Here is a 27,603-nt window from a genome sequence, read left to right as displayed (position 1 = left end):
TCATGTTTCTCTCTCACATCAATATTTCTCTCTCCTTCTCTCTCTCCCTTCCTCTCTAAAATCAATAAAAACATTTAAATACATAAACAATGCTTTTGCTTTTCATGTTTCAGAGGAGTGTTCACCTCCCCAACATATATCCCTAATGTGAGAACAATGTTAAATAATACCAAAGGCATGGGCTTGACTCTTGAAGACAATCAGCTTTATTGCTTGGTTACAAAAGGCCTAAATCATAAAAATATGAACTGTGCACTGAAAAAAATTCAAAAAATCCAGAAAAGGAAGAAAAGGAGTAAATATGGGTACAGATGAAAAAGGTGAAATAAAAATGTTGATAATTACTGAAGTTAGGTAATAGGTACTGGGGAGTTCCTATATAATTTTACTTTTTGGAAATTTCCATAACAAGCATTTACGTATCAGTATTTTCCTATCATAACTAATATCTGTGATAACAATCTGACTCTGGGCCTAAATTAAGCAACAGTTTACAGGTGACATTTTATGCAGCATAAAGGACAAAACAAGTGGATATATCTAAATCTCTTAAACTATCCACTCCTAAACAACTCTCAACACAGAAAAGCAGTGAAATAATGCACTTTGTTGGGAGGGCAAATACAATTCCAGGTCATTTTCAGATCCGGGTCATTTTCTCCACCCACAACTAACAAACCTTTCCTGGTAGAGTTCGGCTGTAATAAGCCAATTGAGCCACTGTTTCTACATGAGCTGAGGGAATTTTCCAGTGTTGTTAACCAATTTATTGTCTGCTGTTAGAACCTTAAACACTCCAGCTCATGTTGGGTGGGTTTAATTTACCATTTACCACCGCTGGAGAGTCAAATTTAATTGCCTGCTTATAACTTTGGAAAAGATGAAAAAGTAGATACTGTAGTTTCGTTACAGTGTGCTTTCTAGAATTCTGCCATGGAACTACATGCTTATATACTGAATTGATTCCTTGGCGAATAAACTTCTTAAAAGCAGGTCTTAATTAGGCCAAACCCTCTTAGTAGGAAATAGTAAAACAGCAACATTACCAGTGATATATATTTTTATCAGATCACTGGTATCAGTGGTATGCCCAAAAGTATATAGAGTAAAATGAAAAATAACCTTCCCATTCCTCTCTCCCCAATTCTCCTCCCTTTCCTCAGAGGTACCACAGTTAAAAATTCTGGTATGAATAATTCCAGGTGTTTTTATATGTAATTACACCCTTGGAAATACATATACACGTTTTGTCTTCGTGGGTTTTATGAGATATTATACATGTTCTGCAACTTGTTTTTCCTAACATAAAAAGCCTTGGAGACCTTTCAATACATAAAGCTCTTACCTCTCATTCTTTTAATACTCCAAAACATGAACATACAATTTTAGCATTCCTTTAGTAGGGATTTCCAATTTTTTGTTAATGTAATGTTGCAACAGAAGTTTCTGTGACCAGCCCAGCCGGGCGTGGCTCACGGTTGAGCATCGACCTAGAATCAAGGCGATCGGGGTTCGATTCCCGGTCAGGGCACATGCCTGGGTTGTGGGCTGCAGCCGATCAATGACTCTCTCATCATTGATGTTTCTATCTTTCTCTCTCTCTCTCTTCTTTCCTCTCTCTGAAATCAATAAAGATATATTTAAAATAAAAATAAAGTAACATAAATTTTGACATTGTGTCACTTTCTGTTTAAAAAAAAAAAGAAGTTTTTGTGACCATATTTCTGTAGAACAGAGTACAAAAAATTAAACTTCTAGGTGTAAAGGCATTCACTGAAAGTCTTTAGCAATTTTAATTCTATAAACAGCACATAGTATAAATCACAAATTGTATAGCATAGTAATACATACAATGTCACTATTACTATCACTAATAGTGCAATTATATATGGATATACTAAAAAAAAAAATTTTTGTGCCCTGGCCGGGTAGCTCAGTTGTTTATAGCATCATCCCCATATGCCAAGGCTACAGGTTCAATGTTCAGTCAGGGCACATACAAGCAGCAACCAATGCATTAAAAAAGTGGAATAACAAATCAGTGTTTCTCCTCTCTCTCTCTCTCCCCCCAAAATCAATAAAAAAAATTTTTTTGGCCAGGATGTCAGGACCAAAAAATTTATCTCACTGATTTTATTTCCTAATTCTAATAAGACTGTACAGCTTTTCAAGTTTATTGGCATTTATAGTTCTTATTTTTTACTCTTTTTATTTGATTTATTTTAAAAGCTCTTTACATTATTGAATATTAATCCATTGTTACATCATAATAAGATTGAGAAGTTTTTATAGGTTCTCTGCTTCCCTTCCTTCTAGGTGGTGCCAAAACCAGATTAATAAGGGTCTATTTTCACACATTTTTCTACTTAACTATATTCCCAGACTATTAGCTAAAAAGTTAACAAGATTGCAAACCACAAAAAAAAAAACACAAAAAAACACTAAAATCCCAACACAGCAAATGAAAATAACAATCAATGATAATATGAAATATTATTTGCAAAGTGTTTTCATTTTAACACACTGATTTCTTCCAGGAGGAACTGAAGGTTAATGACAAACCCTGAATTTTCTTTTGACAATTTTACTTCAGCTTTTATTTTGGAGCTATTTTTTGTTGCCATAGGAGTTAAGGATTCACACGAAGGGGGAAAAAATTAAATATATCTTCCAAGCCATTAAAAATTTAGGGAGAAAGTGTTTATATGTTTGTGTGCGAGAGAGTTCATTTTGGTTCCTTTTATAGAAGAAAATATGTGGTTTGGGATACATGCTTTTAAGAAGCTATATATTATAGTCTAAATTTCTTTTCTAAAAGAAGATGTATTTTATAAATACCTAGGGGAAATAAAAATTCCCAAAATATAATACAATGTCAACATAAATTTCAAGATTATAAAAGTAATTTTCAAACGGGTTAGCTTTTTTGGTAATGTACTTCAAAATAGTATTTTAAAAGTGCTTTTAACACAAAATTCTTGGGAGAATCAGTCATGAATTTTTAAAGCAAATAATCCAATCATATGATAGATTAACCCACAATAGTTCTCACATTAATTTGGAATGGAAATACCATTACATGACTTTTACCTAAGATGACCTTACTTGTTTATTTCTTGCCTTACCAATGGCTAGTAAATTCCTTACAGTAGGTAAACGTAACATAAGGAAGAAAAAATTTAAAAGAATACAACAGGACTAAGAATGATACGGTTGTGAGATCTGAATAAAAGACAAAACCTTGAAGATGATTAAAAATTAAGGGCTAGTAAGCAAAATATAAGTAAATCTCAAGTGTCTAAGAGACAAGAGAGTTAAAATAGCCAAGGGACTCTATAACATTTTTTTGAAATAGGAAAAAACTGATTCCCAAAAGAGGAACTATAGCTAATTAACAAACATTTCTTAAAGGTCACTGTAAGTCATCTAATATGTGCAAATTAAAATGTGAACTTTCATCGAAAAACAAAACACAAAGTACAATGAAAGCTTTATCTTACATTACTAATTCTACAATTAACTGCTACAATCTCTCTGAAATGTAATATTTTACCAAGAATTATAAAAATGTTCACATCAATGTGTGTTATCTGTGGCTTGCTTTAAAATACCACAAGGCAAGTAAACGGACACAACTTCCTTACAGAATTCCAAATGTTTGTAGGTTTTTCTCCCTCTAGGAGGTGAAGCTTAACCCTCCCCCAACCTTGAATGACGACTGGGCTTAGTGACTCATTTCTAAAGGATAGAATACAGAAAGAGAAGGTATCTTTATAGTAGAGAAACCCAGCAAACACTACCTTATCCAAAAGATTGAGGTAAACATCATTAGTGATGTTATGTTGATATCATGTACCCTTTGATATGATGTGATGAGAAAGGTACTTTACCTCTGTGGTATTCTTTCCAAAAACTGTAACACCAAGTCAAATCATGAGAAAAATCATCAAAATTTTGAATTCTACAAAATATCTAACCAATAGGCCAAGACTGTCAAGGACAGCAAAAATAAGGAAAGCATACAAAACTATCACAGACCAGAGGAGACAAAGCACACCAATACTGCTTCCATGTGATCCTAGCTAGGAAAGTCCCCATAAGGATTAAAAAAATAGATTATTACTGACATTTTACTTAAGTTAGTAATATACCATTAATTCCACAATCATACACTGTTCCCCAGAAACTCTGGAGATTGCCCTCCCTGTAATTTACCAAAAAGCTTATAAATGAATTTTGATCTGAGGCAGAGCTAGGCACTTCTGTCTTTCCATGCAAACATTTTATGACTTGGGAGTCTCTGGCCTCTGCTGCTGCAGCTCCATTGCGGTCCCAACATAACCTGAATGCATGACTTGGAAAGGTCCTTTCCTTTCCTTTTTAAACAAATCCTTCAATACCCACATTAAAATATAACAAAATGGCAGCTTATCCTGTACACACCCCAGTAAGGAAACATTCCTTACCAAGAAAAAGAGAAAATCAGTCAATTCTAAGAACTCCAAACCTGATTTGTCAACTTGATTCCTCCTTTATTTTTTTTCAAAGCTGAATAAAAATATGTACCCTTATTTAACCTCCTCACTTTTTTCCAATCTCTAGTTTCCTCTCTTCTTCAGTGAAGGTTAGTTCCCTGTTCCTGCTTCCAAGAGCAATATTACTAAGAAACTAATTTCCTTCATAAGCAATGAGTCACAGATCCAGTATGCTCAATGTGAAATTCTTGTGGTTAAAGGGAAAAAATATGTAGAATTACTATATGCCCCAAATTTAAACCTATGGAAGAATTATTCTACATTAAAATGATTATACTGTTTCTGTTAAGGTGATCAGACGTTTCTTCTCCTTGTCTTCCTAACTGTCTATACTACATTACACTTTATGAATCAAACTGTATACAGGGCTTGGCAAAAGTAGGTTTACCGCTGTGAGCACACAAAACAGAGTTTATTCTTGTATTTTTATGAATTACTGTATTATTTCCATATGAACAACTTTCAGCCTACTTTTGCCCCACCGTGTATACATATAGGTATATAAATTTGTACATATATGTAAACATTTACACATACATGTAAACAAAACATTCTACCCAAAGTAAACACTAAAGGTTGATGCCAAAACTTCCACACATGAAAAACTTAAAAGATAAATTTTCATCTATGGAGAGATGCTTGCAAATGGTCTAAAACATTAAGAATTAAGTATTTTAAAATAAGTATTTTAGAATTGGCTACCTCTGTAAAGGGGCTAGGGAACAGAAATAATAAGGAAACATTTTGCTGTACACTATTTGTGTCTGAACTATTCACAAAATGCTAAATTTTAAAAAGAACAACCTTCTTTTAAAGTAAGCTTCTTGTTCTTCCCCCTACCAAAAGGGACAAATAATTACATCTCAATTTTCTCTTAAACAGAATATGCTAAATTGTATTAACCCTCTATCTGACCCTAGTTCCTGACTCAATTTGTTGGCCAGAGTTAATAAATGATTTTTTTTTTTTAATTCTAAACTCTACAAGTAAATGTATTACAAAATGAACCAAATCCCATCATCAATGAGAAATGACCAAATATAGACTAAAGTCAGCCTTTGCCCTAAATCTGAGGTAATCGTTCTTTACAAAATCAATTTTCAAAGTGTACCTTTCCCTTCCCCTACTGACCCTCTGCTGGAAGCTTTAACAATTAAGAGAATCAAAATAGTGAAACAACAGTATACATACCAGCAACTATTAATGTTGGAATAATGTTCGGTGAAATTGAGCTTAAAATAAAGGTAAACGGTAATACATTTTTCAATTCATTTTTCAAATGCACATAAAACAGAAGGGAAAAAATGAAAAAGACAAGGGCTAAGACAAGTTCCGCTTCAGGCGTTTTCCCAAGCACATCCAGATCACACACCAGATGCACCAGACAGCTGGGAATGGCAAACACGAAAAAGGGGAAGAGAGGGGTAAGAGATAGTAAATATTACAACCCAGTAGGTAAGAAATCAATTCTTCTTTCTAGAATTTTCTGAGCATGCCAACCATAAAATGTATTCATTTATATTTCTGTATCAAAACTTGACTCACAGATAAACAAGGAAGGAACCAATATTTCCATAAATGGTCCTAGGAAAATCTGCTAGCAATTAAAAAGGAAAAAGACCCAGCAGCAGCTCTAGAAGACAATTCAGGTGAATATTTACTTGATCTTTGTGGAAGAACTTCTTAAAGATGCACACAATGGAAAATATCAACAAATTTGCAACATAAGACAGTGCACGCACATACACAAAAAAACCCAAAATAAATTAAGAGCAAAAGACTTACGAAAGAAAGCACGTTCCACTAATATGGCTGGCAAAGACATCTTAATAACACAGAACATATGCAAACAGATTCTTAAATAAATTAAAGATTGTATTTGAAATTACAAACTATAATAACTTTTATGGCAATATGAATCCAAAAGTTAAAAAATGTTCATACTCTGAGTAATTCCACTTTTAAGGTTCTATTAGAAAAAAAAATCTAAGATGTACAAAGATGGTTATCACAGTTTTATAATAGCAAAAACCTGGAACACAGGGAGTCCTAGTCAAGACAGTGGGGTAAAATTACATACACACACACACACACACACACACACACACACAAAACTGGAATAATCTAAATGTCTGGCTAAAAAGGAATGTTTAAATTGTGATACATCCTATGAGGTATTATGAGGCCAAATGTTTCATTTTTTTTCATGACATGGAGAAATGATCACAATACAATATTAAAGTATACTAAATAGGATATAAAATAGGATAGAGTATGCACATAAGTTTTTAAAAGCACAGAAAAACACACACCCGAAAAGTTGAAAGAAAATATACCAAAATTTTAACATCAGTTATCTCTTGGTGACACGATTTTACTTTGTACATTTTATTTTTTAAATACCATATAATCATCATATATTAACTCCTATAATCAGAAAAAAATGTGGATGCAGAAAAACTAACATATTTTTCAACAGATAAATGGCAAAAAGTAAATAAACTTTAAGAGGCCCTGATCGGGTAGCTCAATTGGTTAGTGTCGTCCCAGTACACTAAGGTTGCAGATTCCATCCCCAGTCAAGGGATGCAACCAATGAATGCAGAAATAAGTGGAACAGCAAATCAATGTTTCTCTCTGTTTCTCTCTCTCCCCCTCCCTTCCTCCCTCCCTCCCCCTTTCTATCTCTTTGTAAAAATCGATAAATACAAATTAAAAAGAAAAACTTTTAAGAGGTGACAGGGACATGGTTACAGTTTAAGAGATTTAAGAGATATCAATCAAATGTCACGTATAGACCTAGTTTGAAACCTGATTCAAATAAACCTAGTAAAAGGACATCTATGGAACAATCAAGAACTTTGAACACTGGATTGACATTTAGCAATGACTAATTTTTTAAAACATAACTACAATGTCAAATATCACATCTAAAGAATCCTTAACTTTGAAAGATTCCACTAAGTATTTTCAGTTAAAGAGGTATAATGCCTGGGATCTAGTTGAAAATAATCCTGCAAAAGGAGAAGATACAGACAAAATAAAACAGCCAATAGTTGAGTAACTGTTGAAGCCAATTGATGGCTACGTAACGATTCATTATAATATTCTACTTTTTAGTATAAAAAATTTCAAACATTCCTGCTTTTTAAAAAATACATTTTTATGAAAAGAAAAAAAACTCCTCTGCTGTCCATCCCCCCATGAAAACAAAGGGCTCTTCTTGAGAAAGCGGGGAAAACTAAGGCTGACTCAAGGTCAGAGGATGAAAACTGTCTCTTCACTATGATTTTAAGAAGGTGATTTATGATGAAATCACCTTTTCAAATAGCCAGCCAAATCTTTACAGTAATCAAGAATATAAAAATTCTTTCCATTTAGAAAATAAAAATAAAAACCCACATCAAGAGCAAAATACAAGTAACAATTTAGAATGCATTCAATTTGTTTTTACAAGACAGAAAATAGAGATGCTGGCCAATGAAACGCGGAACTCAGAAGACGCATTTATCAAAAAGCATCAATTCTACCGATTAGAGCTCCAAAGTTATAAAACCAAGGAAGTGAACCATATGGCAGAAAATGCTGGAACTGCCCCCAGGACATTTAGGAGCCTACACTTGAGTTTGCTCTCCATATTTAACCTTACTCCCAATTATATCACAGAGGTAATTACCTCTAAAAATAATATTTTTCTAGAAATAGCTTTCTGACCCCAAGTTTTACCCAATAGCCAATTAAAAAACGGATCAACCAAATAAGCAGAAATATACCAAAACTCTGGCTACCTTTCATATTAAACAGGGAAAACAAAATATTTGTCTATTAATTCCAGTATTATCACATTATACTATATACAACAGTATACAGTTGGGATTACCTTTATCAGATGACCCAGCATCTCAATGTAATAAGGTGCTCAAGCCCACTTATATACAAGATTTTGCAACATATTCATCTGCTTTATTCTTTTATCAGAAATGGGTCTCAATCAAACATATCCCATAACTTAAAATAGTTTACATTTGCCTGCAGCTTTACTAACCACTTTCACATCCTAATAACCACCCTTCTGACAAAGTCAAAGCAGAAAAATTATCCCGGTTTTAAAATGAGGAAAATAGGGCCCTTGCCAGGTAGGTCAGTTGGTTAGAGCATCATCCTGATACACTAAGGTGCCAGGTTCAATCCCTGGCCAGGGCACATACAAGAAGCAACCAATGAATGCATAAGTAAGTGGAGCAATAAATCGATGTTCCTCTCTTTCTCTCTCCCTTCCTCTCTCTAAAATCAATAAATAAAAAATTAAAAAACAAATAAATAAAACAGGTTCAAAGAGTTAGCAATTTGACCATGACGACACATCTGGTATTAGACAAACCTTGGACAGGAAGTCACAATGTAAAGTCCTAACCAAGGCTCATTCCACATGTCAGATATGACCAACCATGCTAGTTACATCTGTTTTACCCTTATAAAGACAACTTTAGAGGAGTACAGAAATTAGAAAACTATCAATGACTTCCTACTACTTCTTACTAATGACATACTTTTCTGTTAAACTACATTTGCATCACTGATGGGAAGTGGGCAAGAAAAGGATACAGACTCAAATTCAAGTCAGTCAATCATTATTTGTTAAAAACCATACTAAAGCTGCATGTGGGAAAAGTTAAAGACATTTAAAATTTTTTAACTTTGAAATAAACCCCATTATATACCCTAAATATCACAATTCTCTGTGCTTAAGAATTCTCTGAATTCTATCATGACATTTTTTAAATATTCAAATTAATAACCAAGCAATTATAGTTAGAAACTTCTTATAATATTACCTATACTGGTCCAATAAGGTGACCGTACATTGTTCCATCTAGAAGTAGCTATTAATAAGAGTAAAATATAACAAAAACCACTCTGAAATTTTTTCTTTAATCCTCACCTGAGGATATTTTTTCTACTGCTTTTCAGAGAGAGTGGAAGGAAGAGAGAGAAACATCGATGTAAGAGACACACATTGTTTGGTTGCCTCTCACATGCACCCCCGTCGGGGCCAGGGATCGAACCTGCAATTGAGGTGCGTGTCCTTGGCTGGAATCAAACCCAGGACCCTTTAGCCCATGGGCCAACGCTCCAACCACTGAGCCAAACTGGCTAGGGCCACCTCTGAAATTCTTAACATAAAATATTTTTACAGGATAACAAAAAGCTTAAAGATACTCTTTCAGAGGGCACACTATTCAAAAGGAAGAGACTACAGCAAGCTAAAAAAAATGACAACAAAATGTTTACTTTTCATAGAGAAAAATGGAAATGTATAGAGGAAATAAGGTCAATGTGACCAGGAAGCCTGTGTAAGATATCACTGTATAGATCACATATGGATTAGAGGATGCCAAGTCTTCATTTATTCAGATTCGACAAATGACAACTTCACAAGTAGCACCATTAAAATTTTGAGGCCCTGGCTAGTTTGGCTCAGTGGTTAGGGCCTTTGCACCACAGGGTGGCATGTTCAATTCCCAGTCAAAGGCACGTACCTGGGTTGCAGGATCGATTCCAGCCTGTCAAGGTGAGCGTGGGAGGCAATCAATTGGTGTGTCTCCCTCACACTGATGTTTCTTTCTTTTCTCTCTCTTTCTCTCCCCTCCCAACTCTCTGTAAAAATCAACAGAAAAATATCCTCAGGTGAGGATTAACTAAATAAATAAAACTTTGGGAATGCATCAGCTCTCACCCTCTCATTTAAAGAGGAAAGAACTGAGGCCCACAGAGCTTCAGTGACTTACCTGAAGTCACTCCGCAGAGGTGGGACTCACACCCGTCTTCTCTCACTTCTCCTTTCCTGAAAAGGGTGTAGCTAATAAGTCCTCAGGGGACTAAGTAACTGACAGAAGAGTTCTGAGGAGGAGATAGAAGAAATAAAAAAGCAACCCCTTCTTCCAAGAGCTGGCAATCAAGTTCATTATTAATTATAGTTAACTCATACGATAATAATAATATAGTTACATGCCAATATCATTAGCCAAAATAAATGTCACAGGCAACTGACTTTTGTGATAACCTCTCTCGAGAAAGTTCAAATTCAAAGAAAAGGAGAACTACTTGTCTCAATCCTCTATCCCACTATTAAAATTAACTCTTTAAGGTCATCAAGAATTGTCTTAGCTCCTTAATTCCTCCACGTCTCTGCAGCATAGGACTCTATTAAAGGTCCACCTGGGGGCTGCCACTTTTCTGGAAATTCCCATTACTATGACCCTATTTTCCTATGTCTTAAACATTACCTTCTTTCCTCAGTGACCCTTTTTTTTCCCTTAGCAGTATTTGATCATATTCTACAAATTACCTTAGGCAACACTTGCTAAAACATCATGGGACAACAGAAAGAATACGTCTTAGATAAATGATTCAAGTTATGGTACTACTACTGAGAATGGATAAATTACTTAGCCTATGATTTCAGTTTCTCTAACTATAAAACAGGAGTGTTAACTGAAACTACTCATTTTAAAGGGTTGTTGCAAGGATCAAGTGAGAATCTGTGTGAGTGCTTTATAAACTGTAAAATGCCCTGGGCCAATTCAACTCTAAGCCCTTAGATTTGAAATGGATCTTCAACCCTCAGCCCAAATTCTCTGTATACTGCTTTGGAGTGTTTGTATTCCCCTGAGGCTCAGTTATCACTCTTGGGCATAAAAGAGAAAGGGAAGAAAGAAGTCTTCTGTTCTGAATCTAGGTCCCTCACCTAAGAATTTCCTGTCCTTCCCTCACCGTTCCTTAATCCTGTACAATCCTAAAGATTCTCTCAAGGACCAGTAGTAAAATTATAAATAGTCAAATAAAGGAAAACTTTTCAATTGAATCATCTTTGTTTATATTCAACATCATAACCCAAAGTTTCACATTCAGAAAATGTTTTCTAAATTTCTACTCAAGAGTACTTAGTAGTCCAAAAAAGAAAAAATACATATGCAATTCACACACACACACACACACACACAAGTACTTAGTAGCCATACTCTGAATGACAACATTTAAAATCTGGGGAGAAAAGCTGTTTTTCATAAATAGAGAAAAATTCAACAGAAGATTAAAAAAAATTCCACACTATGTGATCCCAAATCACAGTGGATATAAGTTGCTCATAAATGTTAAGAAAGCACTTTTCAAAAGCTATATTACAAAATACTAGTGTCTTCTGAAATTGTGAGGTACATCACAAGTAATGTTACAAGTTTATGAATGATTTATATCATTCATATAAGAGTGTACACAGACTTGTTCTCAGTATCATTCCCATTCACTTGCTTGCCTATATGACTTTGAGCAAAAGGAATTATGGTGCCTGCTCTCCCAACTCATGTAACTTACAGCCTCTCTCAACATGCTACAGCCTAGGTGACATATCTACACCTAGATGCACAAATGCCATTCACGATGACAGGAAAAATGCTTAGAATCACCTGTGATAAACAAAGCAATGTTACCCCCTAGCCAGTTTGTGTTCAGTGGTTAGAGCGCCTGCCTGGGGACAGAAGGGTCACAGGTTCGATTCCGGACAAGGGCAAGCACGTACCTGGGTTGCAGGCTCAATTCTCGGCCCCAGTCAGGGCATGTGTGAAAGGCAACCAATCAATATGTGTGTCTCTCTCTCTCTCTCCCCCCCACTTCCAAAAAGGAAACGTGAATAAACACCTCAGATTTCAAGTCTTCAAAATTTCAAAAAAGTCAGTTTCTACATTACCTTTGCAAAGAGTAACAAAGCAATAAAATACATACTGTGTTAAATTAACTTGTTTTTTAAAAAGTATATTGTAAGCTAATACAAGACACTGATCTCTAAGTCTGGGGCATACAGCATGAAAATACTTACTGCATCCCTAACTTGATTTGAAGAACCTTTAGTAGCTGTTATATTTTGAAAGCACTGCACCTGTAACACTTGTCAATGAGTGCAGTCAAGTGAAAACCAGCTTCATGTTGTATTTTTACAAAGCTGAGACTCACACCAGTGTTAAAAAAGGAAATGAAAATTCAATATGAAAATAAGCAACAGGATGGTAACTTTCTCCAAAACAAATGCATTGAAGTTTAAAATGTTATAAGCAAAATATAAACACTACTATACACCTAAAATTATTTTAGTCTAGAAAAATATACACTTAACCAAGAGTTGAATTTAATTTTAAAAGCAACACACATTTATAGTTTTAAAATTCAAACACAGAAAGTTTAAAAAAAAAACAAAAAACCACAAAAGTAAAAGGTACTCTCCTCTCCTCAGAGGCAACTTCTATCAAAAACCTTCATGTAAATTTTCTAGGTATTACAAGTATATATAGGACATATATGTCCTATATATATGTCCTATATATACTTGTTGAATTGCTATTAAAATCACTACATTTCAAATCATTAAAATGTTTTAAATATGACTTATTTTTTAACTAGACTGGTTGCTCTAATTATTCAGAGCTTGGGTTAACTATTTAAAGCCATGGTTCATGACAATATTTACAATGGTGAAAATTGGAAACTATGCATTAATGTGCAAAATTAAATAAATCAGTTTATTCAAAATATCTTATAAAATATAGCCCGTTAAAATCAAGTTTAGAAAGTTTCTAAGGCCACGGTATAAAGCTCATTAAGTTTAATTAAACAAACAAAAAATTAGGATATAAGCCTATGTGGGTATTATATCTCATTTACACCAAAGATGACTTTTTAAAAAATAAAATATCAGAAGGAAATGTGTAGAGATGACTTCTGAATGAATGGATTATGTTTTGTTGTTGTTGGCTTTATATATTATTATCCTTTGCAGCTTTTCAATAACAAACATGTCTTATGTTTAAAAAGGTGGGGAAAGGGCTATTAGAAATGCATAGCTGATTTAAGTTTAAATGGAACAAAACAATTCATGAAAGCTGTGCTACTAGCATATTCTGATAGCTAAAACAAGTATATTTAATACACCTTCCATGATCCCTTAACTCAAAAAGCCTAGTCAACACTGTTATAATATAAAGTACATGAGCTTTGGATCAAGGGAAAATTGGACTTGAATCCCAACAGTACCAGTAGCTTTTACCTTGGGCAACTTACCTAACTACCCAGAATCTGTTTCCTCCAGCATAAATTAGGGATAACAATATCTGACTTGGAGGGTTGATGTGTTAGGCAAACAGAATGTAAAGGAAATCAAGGGACTAGCATATATAGTACATAAATAGTAAATGCCATTATTATGGATATTCAGGCAGGTAATTGTTTTTTAATTTCAGACTCAAATAATTTTCAGCCCTCTTTCTAAATGGCTTTGAAAGTGCCAAACTGTTCTTTACCTAACGGCAGTTTCTACTGATACATGCCCAACTACAGAAAAGCATTCATATGGTTAGTGGGCCAAACGTGAATATGAACGTAAACACATACCAAAGGAGTACCTTTACTTATAAACCTGTAGTGGTAATTTTCTAAGAAGTTTCACAATCTTAAAAAATCCTTATACCAACTGCAATGTAACAAACAACAGTTGGGAGTGCTTAATTTTCTGAAAAATCTTTATAACCCATATACTAATCATCCTCCACTATCATCCACTTAAACAATTTAGCGTCTTATTGAGGTTTTTGCTCTAAGTCCTATTAAATTATATGAAAAAAGATTATTACAAAAAATTCTTCTTGGCAATGTACTGTTTTGTACAGATACAGAATAAAGTTGAGATTTTTCTTCATTTATTTATTCCATCAACAAGCCTACTGATTGCTTAATTAGTCCCCTTAACCTCATGGGGCCTCCCAAGTGAATATGTCAGACAGCCAGACAATTAAATATGGAAGGTAAAGTGATGTCTCACATAACTGGCTAAAGAAGCCTAAGGTGAGTTAAGACAGAGCTCTGGTAAAGGTCATATGTGACAAGCGCTTCCACAGATGAACAGTCAGTCAGGCTTTAAAGACCAGGAAGGAAAGAAAGAAAACCAGTATTTCTCTGAATTAAGTCCCCCATAAAAATATCAATGCAACAATCAAATTTAACATTTTTTTACTCATTTGGAAAGGGATCTTGCAGTGAGAAATTTATTCAGTTTATGATGATCCAATGGTAGTCCAACTAGTAAAACATGTAAATCAATGGAGAAAATGTAAGAAAAATCCAAGTAACTGTACAAGCAGGCAGAAAGTGTTAGATGGGCTTTTGGTGTGTGGAATGTGAGGTAATACAAAGGAAGGAGAAAATATTCCACATTTACCTTAAGCCTGGCAGACTGATTACTCAATACAACTAAGCAAAAATATCTAGGAGTTTTTGCAGAATGTTTCTTGAGGTCATCTCCCAGATGTACAACTTCAGGCAAAAAGACCAACAAAACAATGGACTTCATTAAAGATAGGACTTGAAATGGCACAGAAAACATTATCTTGCCCTTAAAAAACATGGCCCGACAAAACCAAAGTACTGTGTACAGTTCTAAACACTGCAGTACAGAGACAATAGGGTACAATGATTAAGAAAGCAGGCTTGGGTTCCAATCCAACTTTCTTCCACTTACTATGCCTCAGTTCCTTCCTTTGTACAATGGGAGTCGGAATACCTACATCTGAGTTGCTCTACAGTAAAATGAAAAACGCAGAAGTTTTTAGCTACGTACCTGACATACAGAGTGTTCCTCAAAATAGTGGCTATCATTACTATTATAAAGAAGCAATCTCCCAGAGAAAAGCCATTAAAATATTAAAAGACATTCTCAAACTTTGATGTGCACTAAAATAATCTGAAGCGCTTGTTGAAAATGCAGGTTCCTGGGACCCATTCCTCCCAGGGATTATTTCTATAGATCTGAGGTAGAATGAGGCCCAAACATCAAGAATTATTGAAGAGAAACAAGGCACTGCCTTATCAAAAGGAGCTGAAAACCAGGGTTCTTCCGTAAGAATTGGTCTAAAATAACAGTACATTCAAGAGAAATACAGCCCTGGCTGGTGGGATGCTCAGTTAGAGTGTGGTCCCCTGCACCAGAAGGTCGCAGGCTCAATCCCCAGTAGGGGGCATGCAGGAGGCAGCCAATCGATGTTTCCTCTGTCTCTCTCTCCCCCTTTTCCCTCTCTAAAACATATTTTTTTTAAAAAAGAGGAATACAGACATATTCACCAAGTCCATACATTCAACCAACATTCATTGAGTACGTACTATGCAGTGAAAAGAAGACAGGTCCCAATTTTCAGAGTTTAATTTCTAGTGTGGGGGACAGAATATTTAAAAAAATAAGGAAATTCCAAATAGTGACAAACAGTATGCTGAAAACAAGAATGGAGAGGTCAACGCAGGGCAATCTCCTTGAAGAGGCAACATGTGAACTAAGACCTGAATTACATCATGGAATCAGCAGCAAGATCTGGGATAAGAGTAGCGAAGCCACAGGGTAGAGCAAGTGCAAATACCCTAAGGCAGGAGCAAGCCCAGCAAGTTCCAGGAACAATGCTAGTGGGGCTGGAACAAAGGAAGAAACGGACGTGGTCAGGCTCGGTCACACTGATCTAGTGACAAAGTAAGGAGTTGGATTTTACTCTGAATGTGATGGGAGGCTTTCAACAAAGGGAAGACACAATCTGATTTACATTTTAAAGGATTTCTTAGGCTGTAATAAGAGGAATGGACCATAAAAAGCCAAAGTGGAAGCAGGGAGACTAGCAGGTTACTGCAGAAGGCCAGATGAGAGATGGTGATAGCTGGGCTGGCAAAGGTGGTGGCAGTAAAGGTGGGAAAAAGTGGGTAAACCTAGTATGTTGAACACTTTAACTTAAGGCAAATCAAAGAAAAAGAATCATCAGATAATCAGTAGTTAGCATCTGGAACTGATTTCACCCAAGAGATACAGAGTGAAAATAGAGATTTAAAGGTTTTAAGTTTATGACCCATGGAAACCCAAATGGGTTATCAGCATATTTAGGATACTTCATAGTATGTACCTATCCTTTGAAGCTGCAGTGAAGAGGGCATTTCCTTCTCTTTTGGCACCACCCATAAAGCACTGAACTAAATGGGCACACATCCAAGATTCAATGTCAATAAAGCATACTTTATGTGATTCATAAAGTAAAATCTTTCAGGACCTTATTGCTACAGGCCTGGACAGCTGGTCAGCATTGGGAGCATACTGAAGCTATGGAATAGAACTAAACCTCTACCTAATCAAATCACTAAATCAGCAAAAACTTTTTAAACTTCTATGTCAACTCAGGCTATTCTGTGACTGTTCTTCCAAGACTTAAGCAAGAAAAGCCTTACTTTGCCATACAACACATTAAGTTCTTAAATCTTACAATATCATCATAAATATTTGGGAGGAAATCTTTTAAAACCATCATTTAAATCGTTATGGTCTGGCAAACACAGTGAATATTCCTTAAAAGTTAAGATCTGAAAGTCCATATCTGAAAAAGCAGGTTACAGAAAAGCATATGCTTTCTTTGTATACCATATTTGTATAAAATATATAAATATCACCTGGCCAGGTAGCTCAGTTGGTTAGAGTACACCCCAATATGCTAAGGTTGTGGGTTTTGATCCCTGGTCAGGGCACATACAAGAACCAATGAATGCATAAATAAGTGGAACAACAAATAGATGTTTCTCTCTAAAATCAATAAAAATTAAATATATATATATATGTATAAATGCCAAAAAGTCTGAAAGGATATAAACCACAGCTAACGCTGGTGGTCTCCAGATGGCAGAAATATTGATGACTTTTCTTTTGTGTTTATCTGGCTCCATCAACATTCTCCCCAATTATCACAAATTATTTTGTATAAGCAAAAATATTCAGTTATGAGTTAGTTTAAAAAACTAAAAAATAACTCCAATAAAACAACTTCATTTGTCTAACTCAACAGGATTCCAACTGTGGTATTAAGAAAAAAGATTTCAGCCCTGGCCGGTGTGGCTCAGTTGGTTGAGCGTGGGCTGGAGCAACAAAAGGTGATGGGTTCAATTTCCGGTCAGGGCACATGCCCAGGTTTTGGTTTGTTCCCCACCCCAGATCTCGATGTTTCTCTCACATCGATGTTTCTTTCTCTCTCCCTCTCCCTCTCTTTCCCTCTTCTCCCTTCCTTTCTACAATCAAAGAAAGAAAGAAAAAAGATTTCAACTGCCCACACAGGAGGAAGAAATTTTAAGAGGTCCATGTTATACCACACAACAATGTAGCCTGTAAGGCAGTAGTCTAAATTCATAAGAACTCTTCCTGGATTTGATGAGACCATCAGTTATCACATACTTCTGTTTTTCTTTCTTGCTGTTTACCAAAAAAAAAACAAAACCCTCAATTAATGAGTTGGGGGGGGGGATATTCCTTTTAAAAATCAAATTAGGACAAAAAGGAGGTTTGGTTTTCAGGTGTCCTTCCTGCCCTCAAGGGGAGTGGAGAGTGGCAGGACTGGCAGCAGGCTACGCTAGAGGAATCTGCGTGCCCAGTCACCTGAAGCGGTAAGGAACACAAGCTTCGTGCCACCTCCACAGAATTGGGCAGCGACGACACCTCCTAAGGATCTCAAGACTAAAACAGCTGAGACAGTAACTGACCTCCAAGTTACTGTAGGCATAGCTGCCAACCATTTCTGACAATAACACACAAAAACTGGAAGGTCTCCAACAAACATATTATTACGTGCGTAGAGCTCATCTCTTGATGCAAATCCAAGATATTAAGGCCACATCTTCGATTATGCAAACTAGGACAACGGAAAACATCCTACTGACTCTCTACGGTTAACAAACATCGTCTGGGCTAAAATCTTAACACGGAAACAGCCACTTTGAAAACTTTGGCTTTCAACGGCAACATGGAACTTCACGTACTCCTGTAACCAGTTTATCGCATACAATCTGTTCCAATAAAAGGTGCTACTTCTTTACTGTCAGCTCTGGTTCCACTTACTGAACATATAGGAAAAAAGGGAATCCTTTACATCGCAACACAATAAAAAATAAAAAGCTCCCGCTTTCCGGACAGCAGCTTTCCTGTCTCTTCAATCACAACAATGGACGCATCTTAGTGTCTTCCTTAAACCCGGCAAGGGCTGAAGAACAGAAATAAATGATGTAAATTTCAGGATTTGTGGGTTTCTCCTACCAGCTACGTAACGACTCTCTCTTCTCTTTCTCCATTATACGCCTCCACCCAAGTTAACTGCCTTGCCCTAAAAAGAAAACCACCCGGGGCTATCGTCCACTTTCCTGCCAAGCCCCGAGTATGGTTTTCTGCAGCGAAAGCCAAACTGCAGTCTTTCTGTCTCGCTCATCGCCGGGGGACGCGGGGTCGGCGGCAGCGGGGTTCTCCCGGTGCAGAGTCGCCAGCCGGGCCGGGGAACCACGGAGCCCGACCAGCAGTCCGGCTCTGCCGCAGCCACCGCAGCCCGCGAGCGCCTAAGGACCCCCCAGGAAAAACCGCGGTGAGGGGGAGGTGGGACGAAGAGGAGACACTCACCCGCCCAGACTACAACCGACGGGGCGGGGAGGATGGGGCCGGGACCGAGGCTCGGCAGGTAGTCCGCCGGGAGCTTCCGGAACTCCGCGGCCGCAGCTCCTCGCCTCGGGCTTCCTCCCCGCTCTGTTTTGGTGCGCCCGACCACGTCACTATCAGCCACGGGACCCGGATCTGCCCGCTTCCGCGGGCGGCGGCGCAACAGATTGCAGCCGCTCGCGAGCCCAGCGGCCGGCCGGCCGAGCATGCGCGCGCTCCGCGCCTGCCCAGTGCGTCCGGGGAGGCGGGAGGGGCGCGAGCGTCCTGCTGGTGCGGCGCCGAGCGGCGGTTGCAGTTCCGGTTGAGCGAGGGGAGGCCTCGCGGCTGTTAAACTGCCCGGCGGAGCCTGTTTGTCCGAGGTGGACAGTTTCCACCGCTGGGCGCCCGCATGTGCCTAAGCCGACAGCTGGCCTCCACCCGAGTCTTTAGAATAGCGCGGGTAGAGGTGGGCGCCGGCTGATGTCTGCTGAGGCGGAACCACCACAGAGATTGTGTTTTTGATCACTCAGGGCCGGGTGAAAGTGGGAGGATTTTGTCTTATGTACGAAAGTGCGTTGAATGTGGCAGTTATTGATCCCCTTTACCCTAACGTATTTAAACCCAGGAAGCTGGCTAAATTTAAGCTCAAAAGGAGTGTTAAACCGAAGATGTCACGAAAAAGGACTTGCTGGTTGGGAGACGGCGGGGGACGGGAAGAGGAAAGCCGTTGCTGGGCAGCCAGCCTAAGCCTTTGTTACAAGTTTGCCTTTGCCTTAGGTGCTGGAGTAGGGATACCGTTTGTGGGGTAAGAATCTCACATCTTTTTAGACCAAGTTGGTGCTTCCTACCCGGGTCTCCTCAGTCTCACTGATAAACGTTTGGGGCCCGGGAAATGTCCCAATTTGGCAAAATTTAGGGCCACTCTATTGTTTTCTTAAGGTCCACGAGTTAACAAACTTTAATTAAAATAGAACCAGTGGTAAGAGTGGGAGTTCCAAACAAAGATTTCACAAAGGTGCTTCTGCCTGCCCTGCAGAAGTGAAAATTAGCTGTCTTCCTTATTCTGACTGGGCAACTTTTTCACCCATCCAGACTTCTACCTCAGCTATTTGGTTAAGCATCTCAACGAGCTGAGTCACCTTCAGAAAATTAGTGTAATCTTCAAGGGCTTTTTAATTCAAGTGACTATTGAACACAGGTAAAGGTTTCTAGAAAATTAAAGGTTTCTGGTAAAACTCAAAGTGTTTCCTAGTTAATGAAAACATTAAAAGTACAAGTCAGGCTTTTTGGCCCTTAACCTGCAATCTTGCATGCAAATCCAGAGAGCTTGAGGTGGAATCTGGTGCCCTAATGAAGTTCATGGGCTGACCCTATAGCAGAGGGTCTTTAATCTGTGGAATATAAAGTCTTGTATGCTTGAGAGCACCCACATTCACATATGTATTTCAGAACACAGCTGTGCTTAAGAGAACAGTATGGTACAAAACGACTTGTTTGGGTTGTTGCAAAATTATCAGCAGTTGCTTTATAAAGTAAATTACTGGAAAATCAAAACGTTAGGATCCCTGGAGCTCAACTTCTAAGATACCCCCAATGATTCTTGCCTCTAGAAATGTAGTCTCCTCCAGCCCACTGAATCAGGGGCACTCTGATTGACATGTAGAATACACAGCTGAAGGTGTGTGACTTCTGAGACTAGGTCACAAAGGCACTGATTGCTTGCTCTGGGGGAAGATAAATCTCCATGCCACTCCAGATTCAAGCAGCCCTATGAAGAGGCCCATGTGGAGAGGAACAAAAGCCTCCCCAATAGGCAGCCCAGCACCAATTTGCCAGTCATGTGCATGAACTACCTTGATTGGGTTGATCCTGCAACCTCAGTCAAGCATTATATAGACTGCATACCAACACCTGCGTGCAGTCTCATGAGAGGTAGAAAGAGCCACCTCTTCTAATTAAATGAAATAGAGTTTGAAAGGGGTCCGGGTCATTATTATGTCAGAGATTGTTTCACTTTAAGTGAAATAGGATCCAGTTTTTGAGCCCACAGCTAAGAATACATGGTACTAATAACTACCTTCTCCTAACCTGTTGTATGTTTGAAGCATGAGCTTATGGAGTCTATCCCTTGCCCACTGGGCCTGGTGAGAGGTACCAGTTAAGAAAATCAGCACTACCACCATCATTATCCCCTCTCACTATAAGGGGAAGATAGGAGCAGATGAAAGTTACCTTTTTGAGAGAAGGCAGTGTTCAAAATAGGTAGTTACCCTTAGGGGAGATTGCAGTATTCTAAATAGAGAGGGTATTCTTATGTTTTGAGGAAGGGTAGAGAATTTTCCCTTTTCCCCAAGACTGGAGGGAGTCACCAAAAGAATCAAAGTAGGGGTCTTGAACCACTGAATTGTTTAGCTGCTTGACTAAGTTGAGAATTGGTGATTGCCTCCAGCCTAAAAATTACCAAGCCATTCACCTGGTGCTGCTAGGGAATAGAAAAAGAGACATGAGAGGACAGGTGAAGCAGAGAGTGGGAAGTGTCAGCTGCATAGTGGGGCAGTCTGTATCTCTATTGTTTGGAATGGCAAGAAGTTTCCCAAAAGTTAAGCGGTACTACACGGTATGGCAGTGCCTTAGACAACTGCTCCATCACCACACACACATGCACAAATGCACATGCAATGCATACCCATACCAGCTATATGTTATCTCCAGTTCAAGCAGTCAAAAGAAACTCCAGTTAAAAATCTTTAGAGATGCATAGTGATGTATTTATAGATGAAATGATAAGAGTCCTAGGTTTTGCCTCAAATATAGTAGTAGGGGTAGTGGATGTGGCCATGTGATACATTGTTGAAACTAAGTTTTGTTATACTGTTTCCTCTCCTTTTGTATATTAATTAGAAATTTTTAATACCAAAAAAAGTTTTAAAAAACACTTTTGGCCACAAGAAAGTTTTGTTAAAAAAATCAGTTGAACCAATCAGAACTTATAGACTTTATTTGGATCCTTATTTGAAAATCTCAAAAATTATAAGACAGTCAGGAAAGTGAGCACTAACTGGATATTTGATGATATCAAAGAATTGGCTAATTTTTTCTGTATGGTAACACTATTGAGGCTATGTTAAAAACAGAGTTCTTTTTTTTATTTTTATTTTTTTAAAAATATATATATCTTTATTGATTTCAGAGAGAGGAAAGGAGAGGGAGAGAGAGAGATAGAAACATCAATGATGAGGGAGTCATTGATCGAGCCCACAACCCGGACATTTGCCCTGATTGGGAATCGAACCCCAATCGCCTGGATCCCAGGTCGATGCTCAAACGCTGAGCCACTCCCGGCCGGGCTAGAGTTCTTTTAGAGACACAATAAAATATTACAGATGAAATATGTTTGGAATTTGCTTCAAAATAATCAGCGTAGCCCGGCCAATGTGACTCAGTGGTTGTGTTGCCCTATGAACCTGGCTGGAGGTCAGGGCACATGCGCTGGGTTGCTGGCTTGGTCCCCAGTAGGGGGCATGCAGGAAGCAGCTGATTGATGATTCTCTCTCATCATTGATATTTCTCTCTTTATCCATCTCCCTTCCACTCTCTGAAATCAATAAAAACATTTTAAAATAATAATAATCAGGGACAGGAAAATGGACAGTGGTATAAATGAAAGAAGACAGACCATTATCGATACAGTTTACCCTTGTATTGATAGTTTTGAAACTGGTTCATTATTACTTATTATAGTTTTCTCTTATGTAAAAATTGATCCATAACTTATATTTCCTCAAAAACATATTTATGGTATTTTAAAATTTATTTAACCTTGCTTTTCACTGCTCTATGAAGTTAATCATTCTAATATGCAAGAGTTCAATAATGTCTAAAGGTCAGTAACTGAAGCAGAAGTTTTAAAAGTTCCCAACAGTCTTTCAGAAGGTACATGTTGTAACACTGTGTTTCTGATTCTATACGCTCTATTCTTTCCATGTACCTTTTAAACTTAGATTATCAATAATTAGTGTGCTGGAGCCAGTTCATACTTGATCTTTCCTTACAAGAGTCAATTAATTGTTCCCTTCTGTTCCCAACTTCAGGTTCAGTGATGTCACATTGGTAGCTTGAAATTGCCATGGTAGGAATATTTACACTATGGAAATGAACAAATGCTACAAACCAAGAGCTACTCCCCCTACCCCCACCCCTAGACATTTTTTAAAAATTTACCGCAACAACACTGCCAATACTTTCCTTTTTGTCATGTGAAGTATATATTACGCATTCACAATGTCATTCATACAAAGGTGCCCTGCTTGAAGGAAGTTTGATATACTAAAAACTAAATTTTGCCCTGCGCGGTGTGGCTCAGTTGTTTGGAATGTCATCTAGTACACAGAAAGGTAGGTTCCCTATCAGGGCATATACCCAGGTTGTGGGTTCCATCCCCGGGGATGGAGTCACATACAGGAAGCAACCAATAGATGTTTCTCTCTCACATCGATATTTCTCTTTCACATTGATGTTTCTCTCTCTGTTCCTTCCTTTCTCAAGTCAACAGAGACATATCCTCAGGTGAAGATTTAAAATAAATGAATGAATAAATAATGAAACAAGATATTGTGTCTATTAATTTGAACCTAATGTAAGAATTCCAAAGAGATTGATGGGCCAAAGAGATTAATGGGATAGATGATCCTTTCCCTTACCTCACCATATCAGGGCTAAATGTGCAAATGTTTGTTGCATAGTGAACAAGATAGTCCCATTTTCTCTGCTTATCAAATCTGACCCCTTGTAATTAGAAGTGGACTAAAAGGGAAGTCCAACCATGTTTCATCTTGCTATCAGCCATATGGACCAGCCCAGTGGCTGAACCTGAGGGATCTGCTTCAGGGGAAAAGGCTTGGATTAAAATTAATGATTAATGAAAGAAAGGTGAAACTATTGCTGAGAGGAAAGGAGCCAATAAATGGATTTTACCAAAGGGAAAATCTAGCGATTCTGAGGCTTAGAACAAGAGAATAATATTCTTTTTTATGTCGGATGCAGATGCTTGTTGCAAAGGACCCTGACAAAACCTTTTCCTTTTTTGAAGAGCCAAGGAGTGAGCTGAATGAAATAAAAACTTCCAGAAGTGGTCTACATTCTCAAAATGAATGAAAAAGGGGAGCTCTAATATGACTATATAGAAAAATACCAATGTGACTATGTCTTTTGGTTTTCATTTCACAGGACATTATTCCTATGGAGTAGAATTGGCCTATGAAGATGTAGACTTGATTAATGATAGATTATGGTTCATAAATCATTCAGCAGATGTATTACCTTAAAGTTCACATAGCTATTAAGGAGGCAAGGGAATTGTAAAGTCAGTGTAAAAATATGAGAAAATTTATGCTGGTATTGTTAAATGGTTTAGTTTCTGTTTAAATCCACAGCAACTCTTCATTGGTTATTGCAAATGTTTAAAACCTGTGTGTGCACTTCAATTGTAAAGCAACTTAACCTGTGTCACACTAAAGATAATTGTTTTTTCATAAAAAGGTCTTGACAATAGATCAGGGTGGAGGACCGTAATGTGACAGTTAATTCCAGCAGGTCAGGAATCAGCCTGAACTGTTTTGCTAAAGTTCTTGCATGGCCCTGACCCCTGATCAAGGCATGAAACATATTGATTAGTAGTGTTGTTTTGTAACCACGGGTCTAAGGAATTTCAGGGTCATCGTAGTTTGTACCACTTTGTCAACACTGATTATTAATATCAGTGAAATCAAGTAAAGGCTCCAGAAGCTGATAATCTAAAACAAGATACTGTGTCTATTAATCTGAACCTAATGCAAGAATTCCAAAGAGACTGATGGAATTCAATCCCTTCCCCCACCTTGCCACATTGGGGCTGTCCAGATGTTTTTTGTCTAGTGAACAGGATAGCTCCATTTTCTCTACTTATCCCATCGGATTCCCTATAGTTAGAAATGGACCAAAAGGTAAGTCCAATCATGTCTCTTCTTGGTACCAGCAATATGGATTAGACCAGTTTTACATCGAGTCTCAGCTCTGCTGTTGAGACTGGTTATTTAACAGGAATATGTTCTATGTGACCAGCAAAATATTAAAAAACTACACCCAAGACTCAATTTTGGGCTTTTTGCTTCCAAGATATTCTGCATCTGGTCTCAACCCTTATGGCAGTCTGCCCTGGCCTTTCTGGACCCCTTACAGTGATATAATCCTTACTTTAATGGCCTTGATATGTTCTTTTCCTGTAATAAACTTAAATTTATAAGCACTGTCATTTTGAGACCTGTGAGTCTTCTTTAGCAAAAAAACCCTGTTTAACTACTATTAGTGTATGTATAGATACTACACGTTAACTAAAAATACCTGAGACAATGAGGCCATGCAGTTATTACCAGAGGCCCTGTTTAAATGATAAGAGAGAAAATAAAGGATGACAAAACAATGTAACATTACCTAATTTGGGAGGAAAAATAATAAGCAGAATATTTCGACTCCAGGACCCCCCTCCTTAAAAGGAGAGTCAAAACTAACTGCTTCAGTTTTCATTAGAACCATCCTCAACACAGCAATTTATTTGAAATTAAGACACTTGGCTAATCTTTCAGCTGTTATGATACCACAGTACGGTTGGCCAAGAGTATGGTCAGAGTCCAACAGATGATTTTATGACATTTAAACATATAATCCTACAGCATCCCCTAACTCCAAGCTAAAGACATCATGGTCCATGAATAAATGAGACAGTGTAGAAATTTAAGAGAAGTATTCATGAATAAATTGGTATGGTTGGTGACATTCTTTGTAGCATTCCATATGAACTGGGATGGGAAAAGGTTGGAAACTGAAACCTCCCACAGGAAAAAATTTAGTTCTGGCGGTAGCGGCCTCAGACCTGCCCCGGGTGGCGGGCTTGCGCTGGTCCTCACAGCCCCGTGGTCTTGGAGGCATGGCTGGCCCTGCAGCAGGCGGGAAGCCAGGATCCTGCGCGCCCTCTCTGCAGTGTCTCCCACCAATCTCGCCCCGAAACCAAGCCCCCATACAACAGAAAGGACATCCAGATCTGAAAGGCCACTGAGAAGAAAGGCACTACCTCCTAGGGCACAGAAAATGGCTGTTGACCAGGACTGGCCTAGTGTTGACCCTGTTGCAGCACCATTTAAACCCTCTGTAGTACCTCTTCCTGTTCCAACGGGTTTTCCAGTAAAAAGAGAGGTGCCCATGGCAAAGGAGGGAAATCTAGAACTTTTAAAGATCCCCAATTTTCTGCATTTGGCTCCTGTAGCAATTAAAAAGCATTGTGAAGCTCTTAAAGATTTCTGCACTGAGTGGCCAGCTGCACTAGACAGTGATGAAAAATGTGACAAGCATTTTCCAATTGAAATTGACACAGCTGATAATGTTTCATCAGGACCATGTATTCCAAACCCCAAAGCACGAGTAGTAACCTTAAAGGTTAAACTTTCCAGTCTGAATTTAGATGATCATGCAAAGAAGAAACTTACTAAACTTGTAGAAGAGCGATACTGTAATACCACAGATGTGCTTACCATCAAAACAGATGGGTGCCCTTTAAAGAGACAGAATTATGATCATGCAAAGTATCTGCTAACAGTTTTATACCATGAGTCTTGTTAAACTGAGTACTGGGAGAAAAATAAGAATGAAGCAGAAATGAAAGAGTATATATGGACAAATAGCTCCTTGGGGGAAAAATGTCCTGGAAACACTTCTCCAAATCAAAACAGAAGAGAAAAGCCCGGAAGTAACTAAAGAGCTCCTTGGCACTAAAAATGATTACAAAAAGTCTGTTGTTAGTCTTAAGAGTGAGGAGGAAAATGAAAATACCTTTTTCAGTACAAAGAATCAGTGAAGAGACTATTAAATTTGACATGAGTTATGTAGAAAAAATATGCCTGATTTATTAATTTTATGATCTATATGTAATTGTTATCTAATTTGATATAAAGTTGAAAATGTTAAAAGAAAAAAAATTTTTAGTTCTTAAATATGTTATTAGAGCAAAAGTTTTGAGAGTACAAGATCAGATGGATCCAGCAGATAAGAATGAAAAAGAGATGATATTTGACAATATTTTGAAATCATAGTGTAAGAGCAAAGAAGTTGTACCCTAAAATTATAGAAACTAAAGTATTTGTATTTGAACCAGGGACAAAATCCAGAATAAAAGTTTCTAAATAGAGTGATATATATGGGTGGAGGCCTGCTTTTTCTACTGGGAGACTGACTCTACATACATGATTTAGGCGGGTATCATTTTCAACAATTAAATCATAGAACTACTGAGTAATATAAAGCCAAAAACAGACACCATCGTTATTTACTGATTGAACAATCATGACAGAAGCAGAACACAAAGTTCTTGGCTTTGATAAATAGTTCTCCACCCAAATACTGGAAATCACATAAGCAGCACTGACATTCAATTATGGATGACTCTGTCCACCAAATTACTTGTAAGCAGAGCAGACAGATCGTCAGAGACAGTGTAAAGAAATACCTAACAGTCATTAGCCATCA

The 27,603-nt window shown here is 37.6% G+C and overlaps 1 protein-coding gene and 1 pseudogene across 3 annotated transcripts in view; one reads left to right on the top strand and one right to left on the bottom strand.

Moving 5' to 3' along the window:
• The window catches only part of SMIM14 (small integral membrane protein 14), a 55,278-nt gene extending 36,074 nt beyond the window's left edge, over nucleotides 1-19,204 (bottom strand). The window contains exons 1-2 of one of the 3 annotated variants that reach the window (XM_016206590.2): nucleotides 19,036-19,204; nucleotides 10,325-10,436 (exon numbers count right to left, since the gene is read on the bottom strand). The gene's annotated coding sequence lies outside the window, so the exon portion shown is untranslated. Of the gene's footprint in view, nucleotides 1-10,324; nucleotides 10,437-18,486; nucleotides 18,700-19,035 lie in introns of those variants that run through there. The other 2 variants (XM_087827786.1, XM_016206580.2) reach the window with 2 other exon arrangements.
• Nucleotides 19,205-25,878: 6,674 nt separating this feature from the next.
• LOC107533046 (small ribosomal subunit protein mS35 pseudogene) lies at nucleotides 25,879-26,958 on the top strand (annotated as a pseudogene).
• Nucleotides 26,959-27,603: the final 645 nt, after the last annotated feature.

This window comes from Miniopterus natalensis, chromosome 1 (assembly GCF_054644295.1).
Source record: "Miniopterus natalensis isolate mMinNat1 chromosome 1, mMinNat1.hap1, whole genome shotgun sequence".
Classification (NCBI taxonomy): Eukaryota; Metazoa; Chordata; class Mammalia; order Chiroptera; family Miniopteridae; genus Miniopterus; species Miniopterus natalensis.
This window is presented reverse-complemented; position numbering and strand designations above follow the sequence as displayed.